This window comes from Manis pentadactyla, chromosome 6, assembly GCF_030020395.1.
Source record: "Manis pentadactyla isolate mManPen7 chromosome 6, mManPen7.hap1, whole genome shotgun sequence".
Taxonomy (NCBI): domain Eukaryota; kingdom Metazoa; phylum Chordata; class Mammalia; order Pholidota; family Manidae; genus Manis; species Manis pentadactyla.
In genome coordinates, this window is record NC_080024.1 from 50,547,883 (window position 1) to 50,565,999 (window position 18,117).

The following is an 18,117-nucleotide window of genomic DNA, read 5'->3' on the forward strand; positions in this document are numbered from 1 at the left end:
ATGGCACAGTTCAGGGCATAAGCAGCTTTGAGTCCAGCATAAAACTCTACCTACCTATTAGTTTTTGGAAAGTTATTCGAAAACTCTGGTATTCATTTTCTCCCTCTATAAAATATTATAATACATGTAATATTTTTGAAAGATGGCATAGTGCTTATAAGGAAGGGCTCTTAGATTGGACAGGCTGATTGTGAATTTTGGCTCCAACTCTTGAGAGGTATGTGATTTCTCTTGTCTACTTAGTCTTAGGTTCCGTTATTTTAATGGTAAAAATAAGGTTAATAGTGTATTATGGCTTTTTCTGAGCATTAAATCAGATTATCCATGTAAAATCTGGCACAGTGCCTGGCACAAACACATCCTTATTAACTGTTGGATATTATTATTAACTCTTACTAAATACAAGGCAGATCCATGTAGAAAGCACTCAAACTATTATTGCTGAGCATGTAGGAGACTCAGTAGGTGTACTCTTAAGCAGTAATTAGAGTTTCTTCTCTCTGTGCATCTATTATCAGATATGTTTGGAGAAGGTATTGCTGACAGGACATGTATTCAGGCATTAAATGATGGTGGAGATGAGTCATGTTTGGCCTGTGCCTCTTTTCCACTTCACTGGACTCTGGATAATTTTTCTCAAATTGAATTGTCCTTTTTATTTTCATCTGCACTCTAGGTTGCTGTTTAGTGCGATTATTTCTCAGTTAAGAAATGTCCATCTTATTCTGATAAAAGAAGGTCCTTAACATTCTCTAGCAGGTCTTTTATCTTGGATATTTAACAAGTCCTGTGTTTTTTATAATTGCAAAGGATATATGATACTGATGTCATTGTTAGTATAGGTCTTGAAGAGCTGTATTAATAAATAGGGCATTTCCTTTTTTTTCCTAGAAAATGAATGAAGTTTAAAGGAAAACATTTCCCTGATAGGTGATTTCAGTTATTTAAAGCAAATTTTTTCCATGGAATATGCATAGCAGCAACCACTAATAACAGGTAAACATCACACAATTTTGCTTATATATTTCATAGACAATAGGTTTAAAAACAATTTGGATATAATGTGTTTTGGAAGAAATATCTATCAGAGTAATTCCTCGTATTGCCATATTAATGAGGTAATTTAAATTTTTTTGAGATAAGGAAAAATTAAATTTTACACAGTATGTATGTATGTATATATTATAAAACATGAAGATTTTGACCTTTAAAATGTGTCATTATTCATTTTCTCACTTCAAACTATTTAATCACAATATATTGTTTGTACTGTCCTGCAATATACCATAGCATGGAGTGACAGAGAGTATTTTGAAATACTATAATAGGAGTAGAGATAAAAATAATAAAATTTATTGATCCTATGTACACATACAGATACACACACCTATACACTCATATATGTATATATGTGCAACTTTCTTTAACTCAAGTATTTTTTTTAGGAAAAGTTCCTACCAGCTAATCTAGTGAGAAGGGCAAACCTAGAGTTTGCTTGAACTCAGGACTGCCAGTCCCACCATCTTATTCTTAAAGGATCACCTCCACTGTCTTCTGCCCTCCAGCTCATCCTTGTTTCTTTTCTTTGGGAAGATACACAGGTTTATGAGATACAGGCAGGCTGAAGAGCACTTTGTCATTATTATAGGATTCTCCCAAACCCTGATTCAGTCTCTTATTGAGCTAGGCAGCACCATGTTGAGGATTCTTTATACCTGAAGGAGATAGACCTCATTCTAGAATCCGTGATCTATGTTGCGCTTGCTCTAAACCCAGACAGTCTCTGGTTTCTCTGATTCAGCCTTACATGATGAGAAGAGTCCAGGTTCACCAGTATGTGATGACCAGGTAGAAGCAGGGCTGCTTGGTCCCCTCTAAGACTTGGAGCAGAATTGGCTTAGGCATTTCACTAGAGACCTTCTTAAGGTGTTGCAGCTCCTGGTGGCAGTTGATTCTTCTGCAGCCCAGTGGGAATAGATGCTCAGAGGCTCCCATTAGGCAAAGAGGCCCAGACAGGCCCTCACCTTTAACTCGAGACCTTGTGACTGTGACTAGCACAACCTGTACTACTGAGGACCATGAAAATGTTCTGGCCTTTCACTCTGACTCTTCCTGGAGGGAGGATTAAGGAAGGGAAGGGGCAGAGAGAGGGTCTTAAAAGCCTTTCTGAAATCAATAAGCCTCTGACATTCTTTTATGTACTTTTTATTTGTGTGTAATTCTAGAGATTTCCCTTCCAAAATAAAAGTGTTATGGTATATTTGATATCATACATTTATCATTATGGTTTTGATGTGTGAAAGTGTGCTTTTAGAGACTCAGATATATCATTCTATGGGAAAGGGGGAAAAATAGAATAGTTTTTCCTCTTTTGAATACTGTAGATTTGTTCACTTATTCCTTTTACTTCTTGGTATTATAAAAAAGAAAAGACCCTGCATTGTTCATGTTAATTTCTTGAGGTTTCTCTTGTGCCTTAGATTCTAGAATAAAATTTATCTCTTCTTTTAGATACATACAGAGATACCTGTCTGGTCTTGGACTGTGTTGTTATTTCCCAGGGCAATAAGGCAAGGAGTCTGACTGAAAGCGCTGAAATAACTAAATAACCAAGTTGTTGAGCCGGGAACAAGCATATGCAATTCATCACATAAATGATACATGCCACAATAGGTAAGAGTTTGTGAACGATGTGCCATTTCCCTCTTTTTATTTATTTACTTTTAGTTTTATTAGGGTAAGTCGCTAGGGCAAAGATTGTAAAGAGTAAGATATACAGAGGAGAGAAATAAGGAAGCAAAGCTTTATATTTTATTGATTTCAGAGTGTTATGGTTGAGTTTGCTCTTTCTTCTTGTCCCCCACAACAAAGAATTGAAAAGCAAAGACACACTAGTGAAGCACAGCAAAAGTTTTATTTGAATACAGTCCAAGTAAGGAGCGGACCAGAGTCTGGCTAGACAAAGTCCCCAGACTTTTAGACGAGGGCCTATTGATCATGACCTAGCCTGGAGGAGCGTCTTTGATTGACAGTTTATTTGAATGACAGCTCTAGTTATACACCCATTCCTCTTGATGCACATATCTTTTCCCAAAATGTACACAGAAAAGCCACAGGGTTGGGGGAAAGCAAAACCACAATTTTATTTTAATGAGATGATGATGAGGTGTGGTTTGGATGGTTCTTAGTTTTGTTTGATTGTGTCCATGTTGGGATCAGGTTGGAACCATTTTAGCCTGGTCCCAATAGGCAAAGAAGTTATCTCCCTGGAAAGCCTTTGCTGTCCTCACGTGGGACCCCTGACCTGGGCAGAGTTTGGGCAATTTTTTCCTGAACCTTATCTTCCCCTTCCCTGGCTGCTCATGTCTATCTTTCTACCTAACAAGAGGATAACAGTTTGTTGTTTACAGAGCTAGAAGGGGATATTCAGACATTCACTAAAGATGTTTTAACTGAAGATCAAGAAGAAAACTTTTAACTGCTAGTAATCAAGCATGTGTAAGGTCTGTTTTAGTATGTCTGTAAAAATCCACCTAGGCCAGTTGTTCTCAACCTTAATTTGCATATACATCAATGCAAGTTTGTTTAAAATTCAGACTCTCAGACTCCCTCTTAAGATTCTGATACACTCCTGGGGTGAGCTACCGAAGCTGCATTTTAAACCAGTACATTTAAGATTCAGATGTGGGTGGTCCACACATTCCTCCTCTGATCCTGCCAGCACTTTGGAATGTATGAAAAACAGTACAGTTATTCTTAATAAAAATACAAGTAATTACTGTCAAATAATATCAGTTTAAATGTTGGTACCACTTCCTACTTACTATTAAATCCCTGGTATTGTGATTCCTTATGTAATTGTGATGATGTCTTGTTTGAGGTATCTTGCTATTCCTGTTGTTTGAGTCTGCGGTCTGTGTTTGTTGCTCAAGGCACTTGCAGGTGGGACTGGGGGGACCTGGCAGGAAGAACCACCTGTGAGGTTGCCTTGCAGGAAGAGTTTGGGCCTTGTGCTGCTGCCTCTGCCCCTGCTGCTGAGAATACCACTGAAAACATCTCTGTCTCACTGGCCCAGGAGTCAAAGTTTGGGAGACAGGGTTTAAAATTTGTTCTGTTAACCATTCCTGATTAGTAATAAAGACAGGGAGAAATCCTAAAAGATTTCTGTTTTGAGTCCTTTCAGTGGGCACCAGAGAGTTCTTCATCTCCTCATGTTTATTTCATAAAGTGATGCTGATGAGAAAGCAGAATCTCAACCATGTGATTTATTATTCACACTGACTAATAAAGAGTTAGTGGAAAAAACACAAAGTCGTCAGTGTCCAGAAACTTAACTTTTAAGATTCTTCTTGATGACATCATTCAAAACATTAATATTTTGAATATCAATAAAATAAATAAAAAGATAATATATATCTTTTAAGATATATATCCATTGAAAGTATTTTTCATTCTCTTCTATATTATATCCATGTTGTTTTCATATGAATATACGCTATGGTGGACTCAAAGAAAATGAGTATGTCATTAGAATGTGACATGTTTATTCCATTACTTTATACACTTCTTTGAATAGTACTAAATGTACTTATCCTACTTTAAGAAGCATGATTATATGATATCCACTAAAAATGTATGCCCACCATCCCCTGCCTTTTTTTTTTTTTGCTCTTTCTTCATTATATATGAGTAATCTAATTAACTAATGAAATAGGGCACTGAATCACCTGAGGGGGATTGCCCCTGGACAAATTCACTTTGGATTTGGTGAGACTGAATAACAGCTATGGAATCTTAGGGGTAAAAGGGTTTATATCAAGCTTTATTCTTCTGGTGGTAGGTTGAATGCTGGAATCACGTCTGCCTCTGGGGCGTTTGCAGTCTCTCTCCATTTCTGCTTCCAGGCAGAGCACTGGGTGGAGCTCTTCATGTAGTAACACTGACAATAATGGCTCATTGCCAATGGGTGTGTAAGCACGAGTCTACACAGTAGACCAATTACATTATCAAGTAGTTTAGGGACAGGTGAGGATGCTGGCCATAGGAACTTTCATTTTCTCTCTACTCCACCTCTCCAGGATTCACATCTCACAGTCTATGTGCCCTCAATCTTCTGCAGTGGTCCTGTGCAAGAAAGCTGTAGCATCGTAACCAGATTCCACAACAGCTATAGAAGGTAACAGCAACATACAGATAACAACAAAAATTATGATGCAGATAAAAGCAAAAATTATAATAATAGTCATCCTGAAGCCTGATGAGATTGATTGCCACCAAGTGGTCATTCCAGCTGTATTCAAACCAGGCCCAGTTCATGATTTGAACTTTCCACAGGAGGCTGGTAGGAGTACTGATAGCAAGCTATGTGCATACCCAGTGAGTAGCAGTTTTTGTTAGGGTATGTGCACCATCCACAAAGACATTAGCAAGATTAACCTCAAGGGCACTGTAATATAGGCAAATGCATGCAAGAGAGTGATCCTGTGATACGACAATGGCAGGAAGGGGATTCTGTTCTAGTCTAGTATACCATACCTTTATCTCTCTCTCTGTGGCAGTCACTGAGAGGTCTATGTATAATGCTACTAGAGGTGCATGAACTGGCCATAAAGATAAAACAAAACTGCCCGACAAGATGCTCTTATCTTCCAGTCATTTAGGGTACACTACCATAATCTTTGGGGGCTACTTTGCCACTACTCCAGGAATATATAAGAGGCCAGCCTCCAGGCCTTGACCCTAAGGTGCTGGGAGGGCCAGTCATAACTGGTCCACATGTCAAAACTTCCAAGACCATGTCCACTGAACAGAGTCTCTCAGGTTTATTACAGTTGGTGCTTGTAGCAAGATAATATTCTGGTGGCCAAACCCTGGTTTCAATGGTTCTTCCTTGGTTTGTACTTGCAGTTGTTTAAGGGAGATAGCAGTATTTGTTAGCATGTCTCTGGGGCTCAATGCCCCTTTCTGGGGATTTTCATTGAAACACCGTAGCACTGTCCATAAGTGGACTGACCATCTCCACAGACTATTGGTGTCTGACTTCAGGTCAGATTTTAACAAATCACTGTATTTCTCTATCATGCCTGCCCCAGTAGGGTTATATGGTACATGAAACTGCTACTTTATTCCTATTTGTTGCACCCATTCTTGTAGTAAATGTCCAGTAAAATTGGTGCCTTGATCATGTTCCTCAGTCGAACTGTATCACTCATTTGTCATCCTGTGTGGGTTCAGGTGAGGTTGGCTCACTCCCAGCAGGAAGTCTGCATGTATACAGGTCAGGCTTGTGGCTCTGTCTCTGGTCTCTGCTTCTTGGCCCTCAGCAGCTGAAACCACTGCTCCCACTTCAGTTGTTGCCACAGCTCCTGTAAGATTCTGTTTGACTTCCCATCCAATTTCTCTTTGTTTGCTCATGCCCCTACTAATCAACATACAGCTGAGTCCTTGTGACCTTCACCTGGGCCTTTAGACCCTTCCTGTCAGTGGTGGACAATACTCCCTTCTACCACTTCTACCTCCTCCAAATCTACCACTGTATTGGCTGCCATAAGTAGGGGGCAAATGTGGCCACTATGGACCCAGAGAGGGATGAGGGAGCCATTTGGAGCATTGTATCCTTCATCCCTGGGATCTAGAGTGGTGTGCATTCTGCAGTTGCTGCTACAGGCAGGATGAGTTGTCAGGGAAGCCAGCTTTTCCATCTCTGATTGTAATGGTAACACAAGAAGAGACAGCAAGAACACAGGCTGCAGGATGCCACAGAGGAAGTAAAAGATTTGTTGAAGAATGAGATGGCATATCTGTGAGGCACTGTGGAAGAGGTAAAGGCCATGAAAGACAAGGACATACTCCTGCAAGAAGCACAGGAAGAGGCACACCATGAGACCACAAGCTGTGAGGTGCTGTGGAGGAGGTAAAGATCCTTTGCAGAATGAGACAGTGGTGCTGCAATGATGATCCCATCCACCCCTACATCCCAAATGTGCAGGAGCCAGACTGATATGGACTCCAGATGTTTCTGCTGAAACTGAGAGCCTAAATCCACAAGCTCTGCCTGTGATGGGGTGGACATAGAGTAATCCACAAACGGGGTGGGGTGGGGGTGGGGGTTGCACCTCTCCTGGAGGAACCTGAGGTTGTTGTCTTTATTTTCTTCACTACAACCAGGCAGGATTTCAGTAGAGGAGGGTTGGTGCCTCTGGCAATACCTCTACCTCCTTGTTCTCCTCTGGCTCCTACAGCATTTCTGGGGCTGATGGCAGCTCTCTTGTTCTGCAGAGCACCTCCTCCACTACATCCTTTACACTTTGCACAGTGCCTCACAGTGACACTCTCTCAGTCTTCAATAGCTCTCAACCTCTTCCTCAATACCTTGCAGCTGGTGTTCTCATGCTGCCTCTTATTCTTCTTGCAGGAGTACAACTTCTACTTCATGGCCTTTGCCTCTTCCACAGCACCTTGCAGCACCACTGTCTCATTCTGCAAAGGATCTTTACCTCCTCCACAGCACCTCACAGCTTGTGGTCTCATGGTGTGCCTCTTCCTGTGCTTCTTGCAGGAGTATATCCTCATCTTTCATGGCCTTTACCTCTTCCACAGTGCCTCACAGATATGCCATCTCATTCTTCAACAAATCTTTTACTTCCTCTGTGGCATCCTGCAGCCTGTGTTCTTGCTGTCTCTTCTTGTGTTACCATTACATCCTTTACCGTGTCCATAGCACCTTGCTGTGACACCATCTCAGTTGTCAATGAATTTTTTTCTTCTTTCATGTCCTTTACCTCTTGTGCTTATCACAGGAGTGCATTATTCGCCTTTATGGCCTTTCTTAACACAGTGAAGAATAGCCAGCCCATGGTTCCCACCACCTCATGGGCACTCTGTTTCTTTAAGGAATTCCCTATTTTGCAGAGGGCCTCCTCTACTGCCTCAGGTGTCACCTCCACCTCCCCCAAGTCCTGGGGAGGGGACCAGTCCTCTAGGAGGCACCCCACCCTGGACCATATGCCCATTGGGGCATACCCGAGTGTCTCCCCATCCATAAGGCAGCCCACTGAAGTACCCCTCCCATGAGGGCAGCTTACTCCATTTTTTTTTTTTTTGGTCTACAGCAAATCCTGCTGACTATGCCAGTTGTCTTGCCTGAGGGGGATTGCCCCCAGTCAAGTTCACTCTGGATTCATTGAGATGGAATAATAACAACAGAATGTTAGGGGTAAAAGTATTACACCAAGCTTTGTTCTCACAGTGGCAGGTTGAGTGCTGGAATCACATCTACCTGTGGGGCAGTCTGCATACAGCAAACCCATCTCTGCCTCTGCCTCCTGGCAGAGCACTGGGTGGAGTTGTTTTTATAGTATCACCAACAATAATGGCTAATTGCCAATAGGTGTGTAAGCAGTAGCCTATGCAGTAGGCTAATTACATCATCAATCGTTTAGGACTAGGTGAGGATCCTGGCCATAGGAACTTTCCTTTTCCCTACAGGCACTTAGATAACATAAGGTTTGTTACTCATTTGTTACACAGAAAGCCCTTTAAAAATTTTTAAGCCTTATTAAAACTTTTTGAAGTATTTTCTCAACTTAGACAATATTGGATGCATAAAATAACTGAATATGTTTTGGTTGATTGAAAACTGGAAGTTCCTTAAGATCCCTATTTGACTTTATTCAGGAAAGTAAGCATTCCCTAAGAACTTTCACCTATACTTCAATGTCCAGATGTATGGCCACACCTAGGTGCATGGTAGGCTGAGAATCTCATTACTTTGGGTAAGTGTTGAGCAAGCCAGTGTACTGTACCTACTGTACAGATAATGGTGGGGAACATATGCACAAAGAGAGAGTGAATAGATGAGAGATAGAGAAGGAAGGAGGGAGAGAAAGGAAAAGAAAGGAAGAGAGAGATTTTAGAGCCCAATCATCAGATAAAAGAATTCAAGGGGGCTTAGTAAGTGAAACAACCAGTCAACATTTTGAATTTATCAGGAGAGAAATTCTCAATAGTAATCAAATGAGACTGTGCTGAAAGGAAATTAGAGCTACTATATAAGTAATCAGTAGTCTCTGAATGACACACAAGAAAGTGTTATTTTTTTCTTTTTGACAACATTTAAAAAATACTAAAATCAGATTGAATTTTTATGTGTTATAGAATTTTTATTATATAGTTGCAATTTGCTTTTGACCTTACCTCTTTATGCCAAGTATACTTGCTATTATAGTAGGTAATAATTTATGGAGCAGTTTTAAGTGGTGCCTAAAGAAAAGGAAGTGATATCTATGAGAAGGAAAAGAGGATTTTTTAAATGAATGTTTTGAAAGACTATAAAGATTCGTTTCAAGTGATTTTTTTTTGACCAAATTGGTTATAGGGTAGAAAACTCTAAAAGAAAAATAAAAATGGATAAGAATTATGCATTCATTTGTTTTGCAAAGTCGTTTTCTAATTTGAAGAAACCATAAAAGGAAATATATGATGCATTATAAGAGTGATAAGAACAGTAATTAAAACATCTACAATGACATTGAAAAATATTTTATATGTTTATATAGAGTTAAAAATAAAATGGCTAAGATATGAATCATCAATATATTTATTTTCCTTTGTAGATGACATTTTGATTAATGGATAAGGTATCAAATTTGATTATGTTGGATAAGAAGGTAATAGATATAGAGCTAGCAGGTGCAAGGCGCAACTAGATATAATACAGCAGTTTAAATTAGGTGTCAATACTGTGTTTGAAAAATAAGAATGTAGTTAGCCTTTACACATGCACATATATTTTCCAGTAAGTAAAGTAAAGTTTCAAACATACAACAAAGTTGAAACAATTTTAGAGCTAACACTAGTCAGCACAGTAACTGGATTCTACCATTAACTTTTTGGTATACTGCTTTATCAGGTACATTCATCTCTCAGCAATCCATCTTTCTTGATGCATTTTAAAGTATATTGCAGATATCAGTACATTTCTCCCTAAATACATTAGCATGTATGTCATTGTGGTTCAGTATTTTTTTCTCTAGAGGTAAAATATATATATGCAATAAAATGCATAAAACTTAATTATGTTTTCTGAGTTTGACAAATGCATGTACCTCCATAAACCAAATCTCTACCAAAGTATAGGCCATTAAAAACACTCCAGGAAGTTTCCTTGAGTCTATTCCCAGTCAGTCCCTGCCTCCTCTCAACCTGGCAGGCATTCGTTATTACTTTTTTAAAATTATGAATTAGCTTTGCCTTTTCTATGCCTTCATGTAAGTGGAATCATACAATATGTACTCCTTGGATAGGGGTCTTTTATTCAGCATAATGTTTTTGAAATTCATCTGTGTTGTTGTGGATATTGGAACCATTCTGTGGATATACCACAGTTTGCTTATTAATTCTTTTATATGAATGCTTGGGCTATTTCTAATCTTTGGCTATTGTCAATAGTGAATATTGTTGTATAATCCCTTGGGTAGATATATTTTTCACTTCTTTTTGCATAAATAGCAATAAATAGAATTGCTGGATCATAGGGTAGGTATATATTTAGTTTTGTAAGAAACTGCCAGACCTTTTCCAGAAGAGGTTGTGTCACTTACAGCCCCAGCCAGTAATTTAAGACAGTTCTAGATTCACTACTATCAAAATCTTGTGCTGTCTGTCTTTTTAGTTTTAGCCATTCTAGTGGTTATGTAGAATATACATTTTAAAAAAAGATTTTTGTTCCTGGGCATTCTAGCTCCTACTGGTATAGGTAACCTCAGTATGCCTAGATCACTTGACTCTTGAATGCCATGCACTTTAAAAGTTAAGAGTATAATCCAACTGGCACTACCAAAGTGAATTCCTGGTTGTCTTTTCTGTAGGGCAGCCTGAGTCAACAGAAGTATGTTAATTGCTTTGTGTAACTACTGTTGCACCTGATGAGATAAACAGATGAAAAGCTGTTCTTATAATCAGTCAAAGAAAGCCCTGGTATCTTGGGGACCACTAGACTGTCAGAATGGACGCATCTGTACTATTCACTGTTGGCATGCTTGGAATGCACATTGGTGCAGTGAGAAGTGGTAGCTTTTATCTTCCATCTTTGGCTAGGATTTCTTTCTCACTGGATCTCAAGAGGATGGTAGGCAACATTAAGGGTAGCTTGTGTTATGGCCATACTTTGGAAGTTGAAAATGTGTGTATCTTTGCAAAGGCTTATTGCTGTGGGAAGCAATGTTGAGAGAGTTAGGACTGCAAAGGTTTTTATTACTCAGATAGGGCTGCCAAAGCAAAATACCATGGACAAGGTGGCTTAAACCACACAACTTAATTTTCTCCAGTTCTGGTGGCTGGAAGTCTAAGATCAATGTGCACTCATGTTTGGTTTCTCCTGAGGCCTCCATCCTTCACTTGTAGTTAGCTGTCTTCTCTGTGCACTGTGTTCTCACGTGGCCTTTCTCTGTGCACACACAGTCCTGGGGTCTCTTCCTCTTCTTATAAGGACACCAGTCACACTGGATCAGGGCCCCACTGTTAAGATTTTATCTAACCTTAATTATAGTCACATTTAGGATTAAGGGTTCAAAATGAATTTTGGGGAGACAAGATTCACAATTCAGTCCATGATAAGCTTTATGGAAAGGTAACACCTGTGGGAGATGAAGGGAAGAGAAGCATTAGTTAGGCAAGGAAAAAATTTTAGACCATGCTGTAAGTCTGACACCTGTAAACAGAATTGGGGAAGGAAGCAGAAGTGACTACGGAGAACCTTAGCCAGTAATGCAGATCTTGGTAAATTCAATGGAGAACTTGGGAGCAAACGCCCATTAGGAACTTACACTGGGATGAATAGGCCAGACCTTAGTGTTTCTCCTGTGCTCAGTCTTTCGCTGGGGCTCTGTGGAAAGAATGTAACCTTTAGGTTATGAAATATTTCCATTTTACACCCTGATGATCACCTTGCTTATGTGACAGTTTTTGCCATAAATATATAGATCCTTATTTACCCTAAGAATCCAACAGCCTGGTTTGAAAAAGACAGATGCACCCCTATGTTTATTGCAGCGCTATTTACAATAGCCAAGAAATGGAAGCAACCTAAGTGTCCTTCAGTAGATGAATGGATAAAGAAGATGTGGTACATATACACAATGGAATATTATTCAGCCATAAGAAGAAAACAAATCCTACCATTTGCAACAACATGGATGGTATTATGCTCAGTGAAGTAAGCCAGGCAGAGAAAGACAAATACCAAATGATTTCACTCATCTGTGGAGTATAAGAACAAAGAGAAAACTGAAGGAACAAAAGAACAGTAGAATCACAGAACCCAAGAATGGATTAACAGTTACCAAAGCAAAGGAACGGGGAGGATGGGTGGGAAGGGAGGGATAAGGAGGGGGGAAAGAAAGGTGGCATTGTGATTAGCATGTATAATGTTGTTGGGAGGACACGGGGAGGGCTGTGCAACGCAGAGAAGACAAGAAGTGATTCTACAGCATCTTACTACGCTGATGGACAGTGACTGTGATGGGATTTATGGGGGTGACTTGGTGATGGGGAGAGTCAAGTAAACATAATGTTCCTCATGTAATTGTAGGTTAATGATACCAAAAAACATATATATATATATGTATATATGTATATATATGTATAGATAGATAGATAGATAGATATAGATCCTGTGTTTGATTGCCATAAACAAGCCCAAGTCATGTACATTCTCCTTAGAGCATTCCATAGATGAGGACTATTCTTCTGTCAAATATCATTATTCTGTTTAACCAGGTGATCCAGTTATCATCACTTTATAAGGTGGTTTGACCTGGATGTATGCCTTCTTTCTTTCTGGGAAGAGACAGCCCTGCTCTACAAATGAGGAGGGAAATGAGGCCCAGTCCAAGTGTTTCACTCCTCCCCAGAAGATTGTTACTACCCAAAGCTAGTTTATATTATTATCTTAAATGTCCAGAAAAGACAACTTTATAAGACAGAAAGTAAATTAGTGGATTCCTGGGATTGGGAGGGGGAACAAGGATGAACTGTACATAGACAGAGATGTTATTGGGAGAATAAAAATGTACTAAAACTAATTTATGATGGTGGTTGTACCACTTGGTAAAATTATTAAACACACTGAATTGTTAACTTGAAATGGGTAACTTTTACTACATGTAAGATATAAAATTATAATTCAACATATCAGTCTTATAAATCACAAACTTTCTTATTAAAACCTTTTTATCTTAAGATAATACAGTCCAACTACAGGATTATATACTCCATACTTTTATAGTATGAGTCATATTCTTAGGTTAATTGTAAGTTTTATAAAATTGAAACTACATTCAATGAAAACTGCCCGTCCCACCCCAAATAAACAATGATAAAACTACAGCAATTTGAAAAACAGGAAAATAGGTAATTTTGAGTAGAGCTATAAAAGTTAGGTACACAAAACATCCAACATTCAAACCATAGCAATGAGAGATGTTTGATATATCATGATATACAATGTATTGAAGAAGTGGTCCAGAATTTTTCCAAATGCAGTACATAAAGCATAAATTTGAATCCTGTTTGGCTTTGTTGATCATAAATTGGATTGGTTAAGTAATTAAATTTTGGGTTTTGAAGGTCAAAGACATTGTTTCCCTGGCATGTTTTACTTGTACTATTCTATATATATTTAATAATAATATATTATTGGGTCAAATGCTTAAAGTAATTCAATTATAGTAAATGATAATACTCAACTAGGGGAGTCATTAATCACTTTAATCTACATCGTGCAGGCATAGGATTCTTTTTAGGGCATAGACTTTGTAATGATTTAGTTTTAGGCAATAATGTCCAAATATATTTAGTTTTAATAATTCATGATATTGAACAACTTTAATCAGATCTACAATAAATTTATTAGCTGGAAAATATAGCATAGATTCACATATTTTAATTTGAGATTGTAAAGCTTATGATATGTTAAGTATTTGGAATGAATTAATTTTTCATTCCGTTAGAATTTGTAGGTCTCAGGAGAGCTGTCGGGATGCCCTGCTCTCTGTTACTTCTCTATTCATCTTTGGCAGCAAAAAACCTTTTTATAGCACTAGGAATTCTTTTCCCTACTCACCTGCTTGTGATATCATCCTCTTTATTATTATGATTATTATTTTTTGTTAGAGCCACTCCAGAGTATTGGCTTCAGGTTATTTTCCTGTTGTCCCTGTTTCTCAGAGAGGTTTGAAGTAGGCATAGGCACCTCATTTCCTGGGCCTTTCAATGACCTTCCTAACTGTCTTTAGGGTCAAGGAGGGAGTAGGGGCAGGATCACCTGCATTAAATGTCTGCATCTACTTGGGCTCTCTTGTTTTGCCTTTCAGCGCTAAATGTTTGAGCGAAACTAGAGTTTGGGGATATAATAAGTTGCATGGGTACATACATGCACAGGGAAAGATATTTATTTGTGATTACTTTCATAGCGTTTTTGTGATTGCTGGGTGCCTTTGGGATCCCCTGTTCTTTTATTCTTTGCTTAGCCATCTCTAGGCTTCTAGTGGATTTTAAATAAATCTTCATCGTAGGCATAGTTATCACCAACCAAGTGTGTTGGAGGGTATGATCGCTCAATAAAAAATGAAGAGATTCTTTTTATATGGGCAATTAAAAAATAAATCAACTTGAGATACTGGATCAGGAATATTTACAAATATTTGCTTGGAGCATTCTGAATCTGACAGCCATATTTGCTGAGACATATTAGGAAAATATTGGTTATTTGGAGGTCTTCAAAATATAGTGTTTGAAGAAAATTCTTACAGCCTGGAAAGCCAAAAACTAAAAATTAAAGGTCAGTTGAAATTTTTAAACACCCAGTTTAAAAAATCTTGTCTTTAGGAAAGAAACTGTGGAAAGTAGAAACAGAGGTGGGAACTAGAAATAGAAGAATTAGTAATAGCATAGTGAAGTCAAATTTGGGGATGTTTTGATAAAGTACTTATACAAATTTGGGAACTTATATAAAGTACAGGCAGCATAGCAAAACATGAAGAAAGGAGATCTAGGTCTTGTATAATGGTTGCTGAGGATATTTGGACCCTCAGAGTAGAAAGGATACCCAAGGGCAGAGAATAAGAAGCAAGAGTTGAAAAGAGACTTTAGAAAATGGAAAAGGAAGCCAAGACTTTGGAGGTAGATCTTAGAAGCATTTTAAAAACAGGTCCAATTCAGCAATCTGGGAGTCAAGTGTAAGAACCAGGAAGGAGTCTTCTGTACCAATCAGGAGCTAGAGGCAGAAGGAATTTTCCAAGAAGGCAGGAATGACAGCAGTCTGGGTGACAGAAATTTGTACTAAAAAATAAGTGCATGGCACACAAAAAGGAGAGGAAGCAATGGGAAGTCTGAGGAGCTCCCTCTTGTGTTTCTTTTTTAGATGATTGCTTCTCATTATTGTAAAGTGTCTTTTTCAGAGAAAAGAGCAAAAGCTGTGTCTCTTAAATGAGTTGATGTAATTCAGAATTGAGGTGCAAGAACGTGAGTCAAGGGGATCATGGAGAGAATCTCAGACACACTGGAACATGAAGCTGTGAGTGTCAGTGCTCAGAGTATTTTATTCACAAAGGAAAAAGGACTTATAGCCCAAGTATCAAGAAAGAGCTGAAAACGTATTTTGAAACATTGGTAATCTTTATCTTCCTTTCACATCCTTTTAGTAGAGAGAATGAGGATATTACAAAAGGGGTTGGAGGTTTTTGCTCCATTTTGCTTTGTTGAAGTATCACAAAGTATTAAATAAAATACTATATAATGTACTCTAGCATTTCTCCACATTTGTTTATCAAATAAAGCAACCTAAATCCCAGTGCCTGACACAAGACAAGCAAACAAAAGTTTACATGTTAAAACCTTTTGTAAGACCCAACAGCCTTATTCCGGTCTGCGCTTCCCCCCCAGTGAGGAGACGAAGGCCACGGCAGATCGATGCAACAAGCAAGAGGTTTATTGTTATTCCAGCTAGCTGGGGTCCAAGTGTCTGCCCCACACAGCGGGTTTCAACAAGGACCCCGAGCACTCAAAACCAAGGGTTTATATAGCATTTTCAAAACACTTAACTCTTAGTAATTTTCCACAGCTGCACATTATCTTTGCAAGACATACATCCTGGGGTTAAGCGAGAGCAAAATAAGACCACTCCTCAATTGTTAGGGAGGTTCTGCACGATAAGCTTGGTATGTAGGATTAACTGACCAAGGTTAGCTGACCGAAGGCCACAGCTGCCCCCATCCCGGTGTTCATGATTAACTTGTTTTCCAAGGCCTTACCCAGTTCCAGTTTTTTTTCTTTTAAGTCACAACTTCAGAAAACTGCTTCTAGGCCCTTAAGATGGCTACTCTTATGCTAACTTATTCTCATTCTTACACTTTACAAAATGGAGAACACTCTACCCCAACTCTTTATTACACAGGCTAAATGGTGATTTTAAAACCACAGTTGGTTTGTGTCTTCTTTTAGGAGAATATTAACATCTTAGTAAAATTCTATTAGTATCTTGGCTGCTCAGTGGACTCACACTTTGTCTGTAGCAGGAGAACAGAGCTATCTCAAAATTCCCCTCTGGCTAAATATGCTCTCTGTCTATTCCTTTGTTCTGTTTCACTAAAAGTTGTTAAGTACTTAATTAGATAAATGATTTTAACAAGATAAAAATTATGCTCTTAAATTGAGATTTAAATTGAGTTTAAATTAAATTAAATTATGAGTTGTCCTCCTTCCTGGTGTAGGAGAGGGAGAGACCATTACAAGTGGAACTTTCCTTTGTAAATGTGAATTCCCTTTACAAAATAGAAATTTATACTTTGTTTTTAGAAATTTTCCTGCTTCTCTTTCTCAATTGTCATCAGCTCAAAACTATCTTTATGACAAAGAGGAATATTTTGAGGTGGCATATTCTGGTTCTCCTTAATGTATTTATATAAATATGTAATTATTTTATTTATGTGTATAAATATACACATATATGCTATTATTGTAATATGTATCTATGCTATCTGCCTACAGCAAAATTCTTCTGAAACATAAGAAAATAAATGATTAAATAGTTATCCTATTCAAGGTTATTATTATTATTATTTTTTGGTAGAGACTTTAAGAACTTTAGGATAGGTTTTGTCAAGACAAAAATTGCACTGGGCAAAGATAAACAGGCAAAGAAGACATTATTCAAGTCTATGGCAATAGAGGAGTGAGAGCAGAACTAAATCTGAAGTCAACTCCACTGAACCAAATGGGAGGATTTTTCAGCACTGAGATAAGCTAGTGGAAAAGTACTGGAGGATGCGGGTGGGGGCGGGGGAGGTTGATCAATGGAACATGTTGAGCAAATTCAGTCATTTCCTGGGTTTGCAAATATTTTTTTCTCTGTGATTAAGCCATCTCTGTTTGCTAATTGGTGCTTATCAAGGAAGTTAGGCTCCTACCTCCTAGAGGCTGAGAGACAGGAGAGCTGCTCTCTTCCTCAGTAATTACATTCCAAAAGGATGGCTCCCAGGTCCTTGAGAAAGGTATTCCTCGATTACAAAACTGATAAGAGGACTTTAAGAAGATTTACATCTCAAAGTAGCAGAGAAGGAATTTATAAGTACAAGTTTTCTAAATAAAATACTTAAGAAAGACCAGGATCTAGAGTCAGGAAGAAGCCTGTCTAAAGTTTAGCCAAGCTGAAACGATTGTTATGGGCTCTTTGGTGCATTTATTTGATTAGAACTCTCTGCTTATAAACCTGAAGTTCCTAATTATACAGACAATACTTAGATACTGAAGAAAAATATGTTGGTGTTTTATGTTCAATAATTTTTTTCCCTGTGCTGGACTAGATGATATAAAATGTAATCAAGCGATAATTAGTGATAATACAGCTAAAAAAGGATCACTTTATGTGAGCGCTTTTTTTGTAGTAAATTTTTTTTAGATCACACCTACCATGAGGTTTTGAATAGTAATTGTTGAGGGCATTTTCTTTGCCTTTCTAATTTTTTGAGAATTTTTTTTCCAATTTTCATCAATTAAAAATCTTTTTTTTTGCATGTAGTTTAATTCCTTTCTAGTTGTCATTGAAATAAATAGGTTGCT

At 38.2% G+C, this 18,117-nt stretch overlaps 1 long non-coding RNA gene across 2 annotated transcripts; it reads left to right on the forward strand.

Annotated features, from left to right (window-relative positions):
- The first annotated feature begins 17 nt into the window (after window positions 1-17).
- On the forward strand, window positions 18-15,898 carry LOC118931939 (uncharacterized). 2 transcript variants are annotated; one of them, XR_005032551.2, is made up of 3 exons: window positions 18-217; window positions 5,079-5,176; window positions 12,778-15,898. It is a non-coding gene; the product is annotated as an uncharacterized LOC118931939 (long non-coding RNA). The 2 variants fall into 2 exon arrangements; XR_008998244.1 differs by lacking the exon at window positions 18-217 and adding an exon at window positions 901-996.
- The last annotated feature ends 2,219 nt before the right edge of the window (window positions 15,899-18,117 follow it).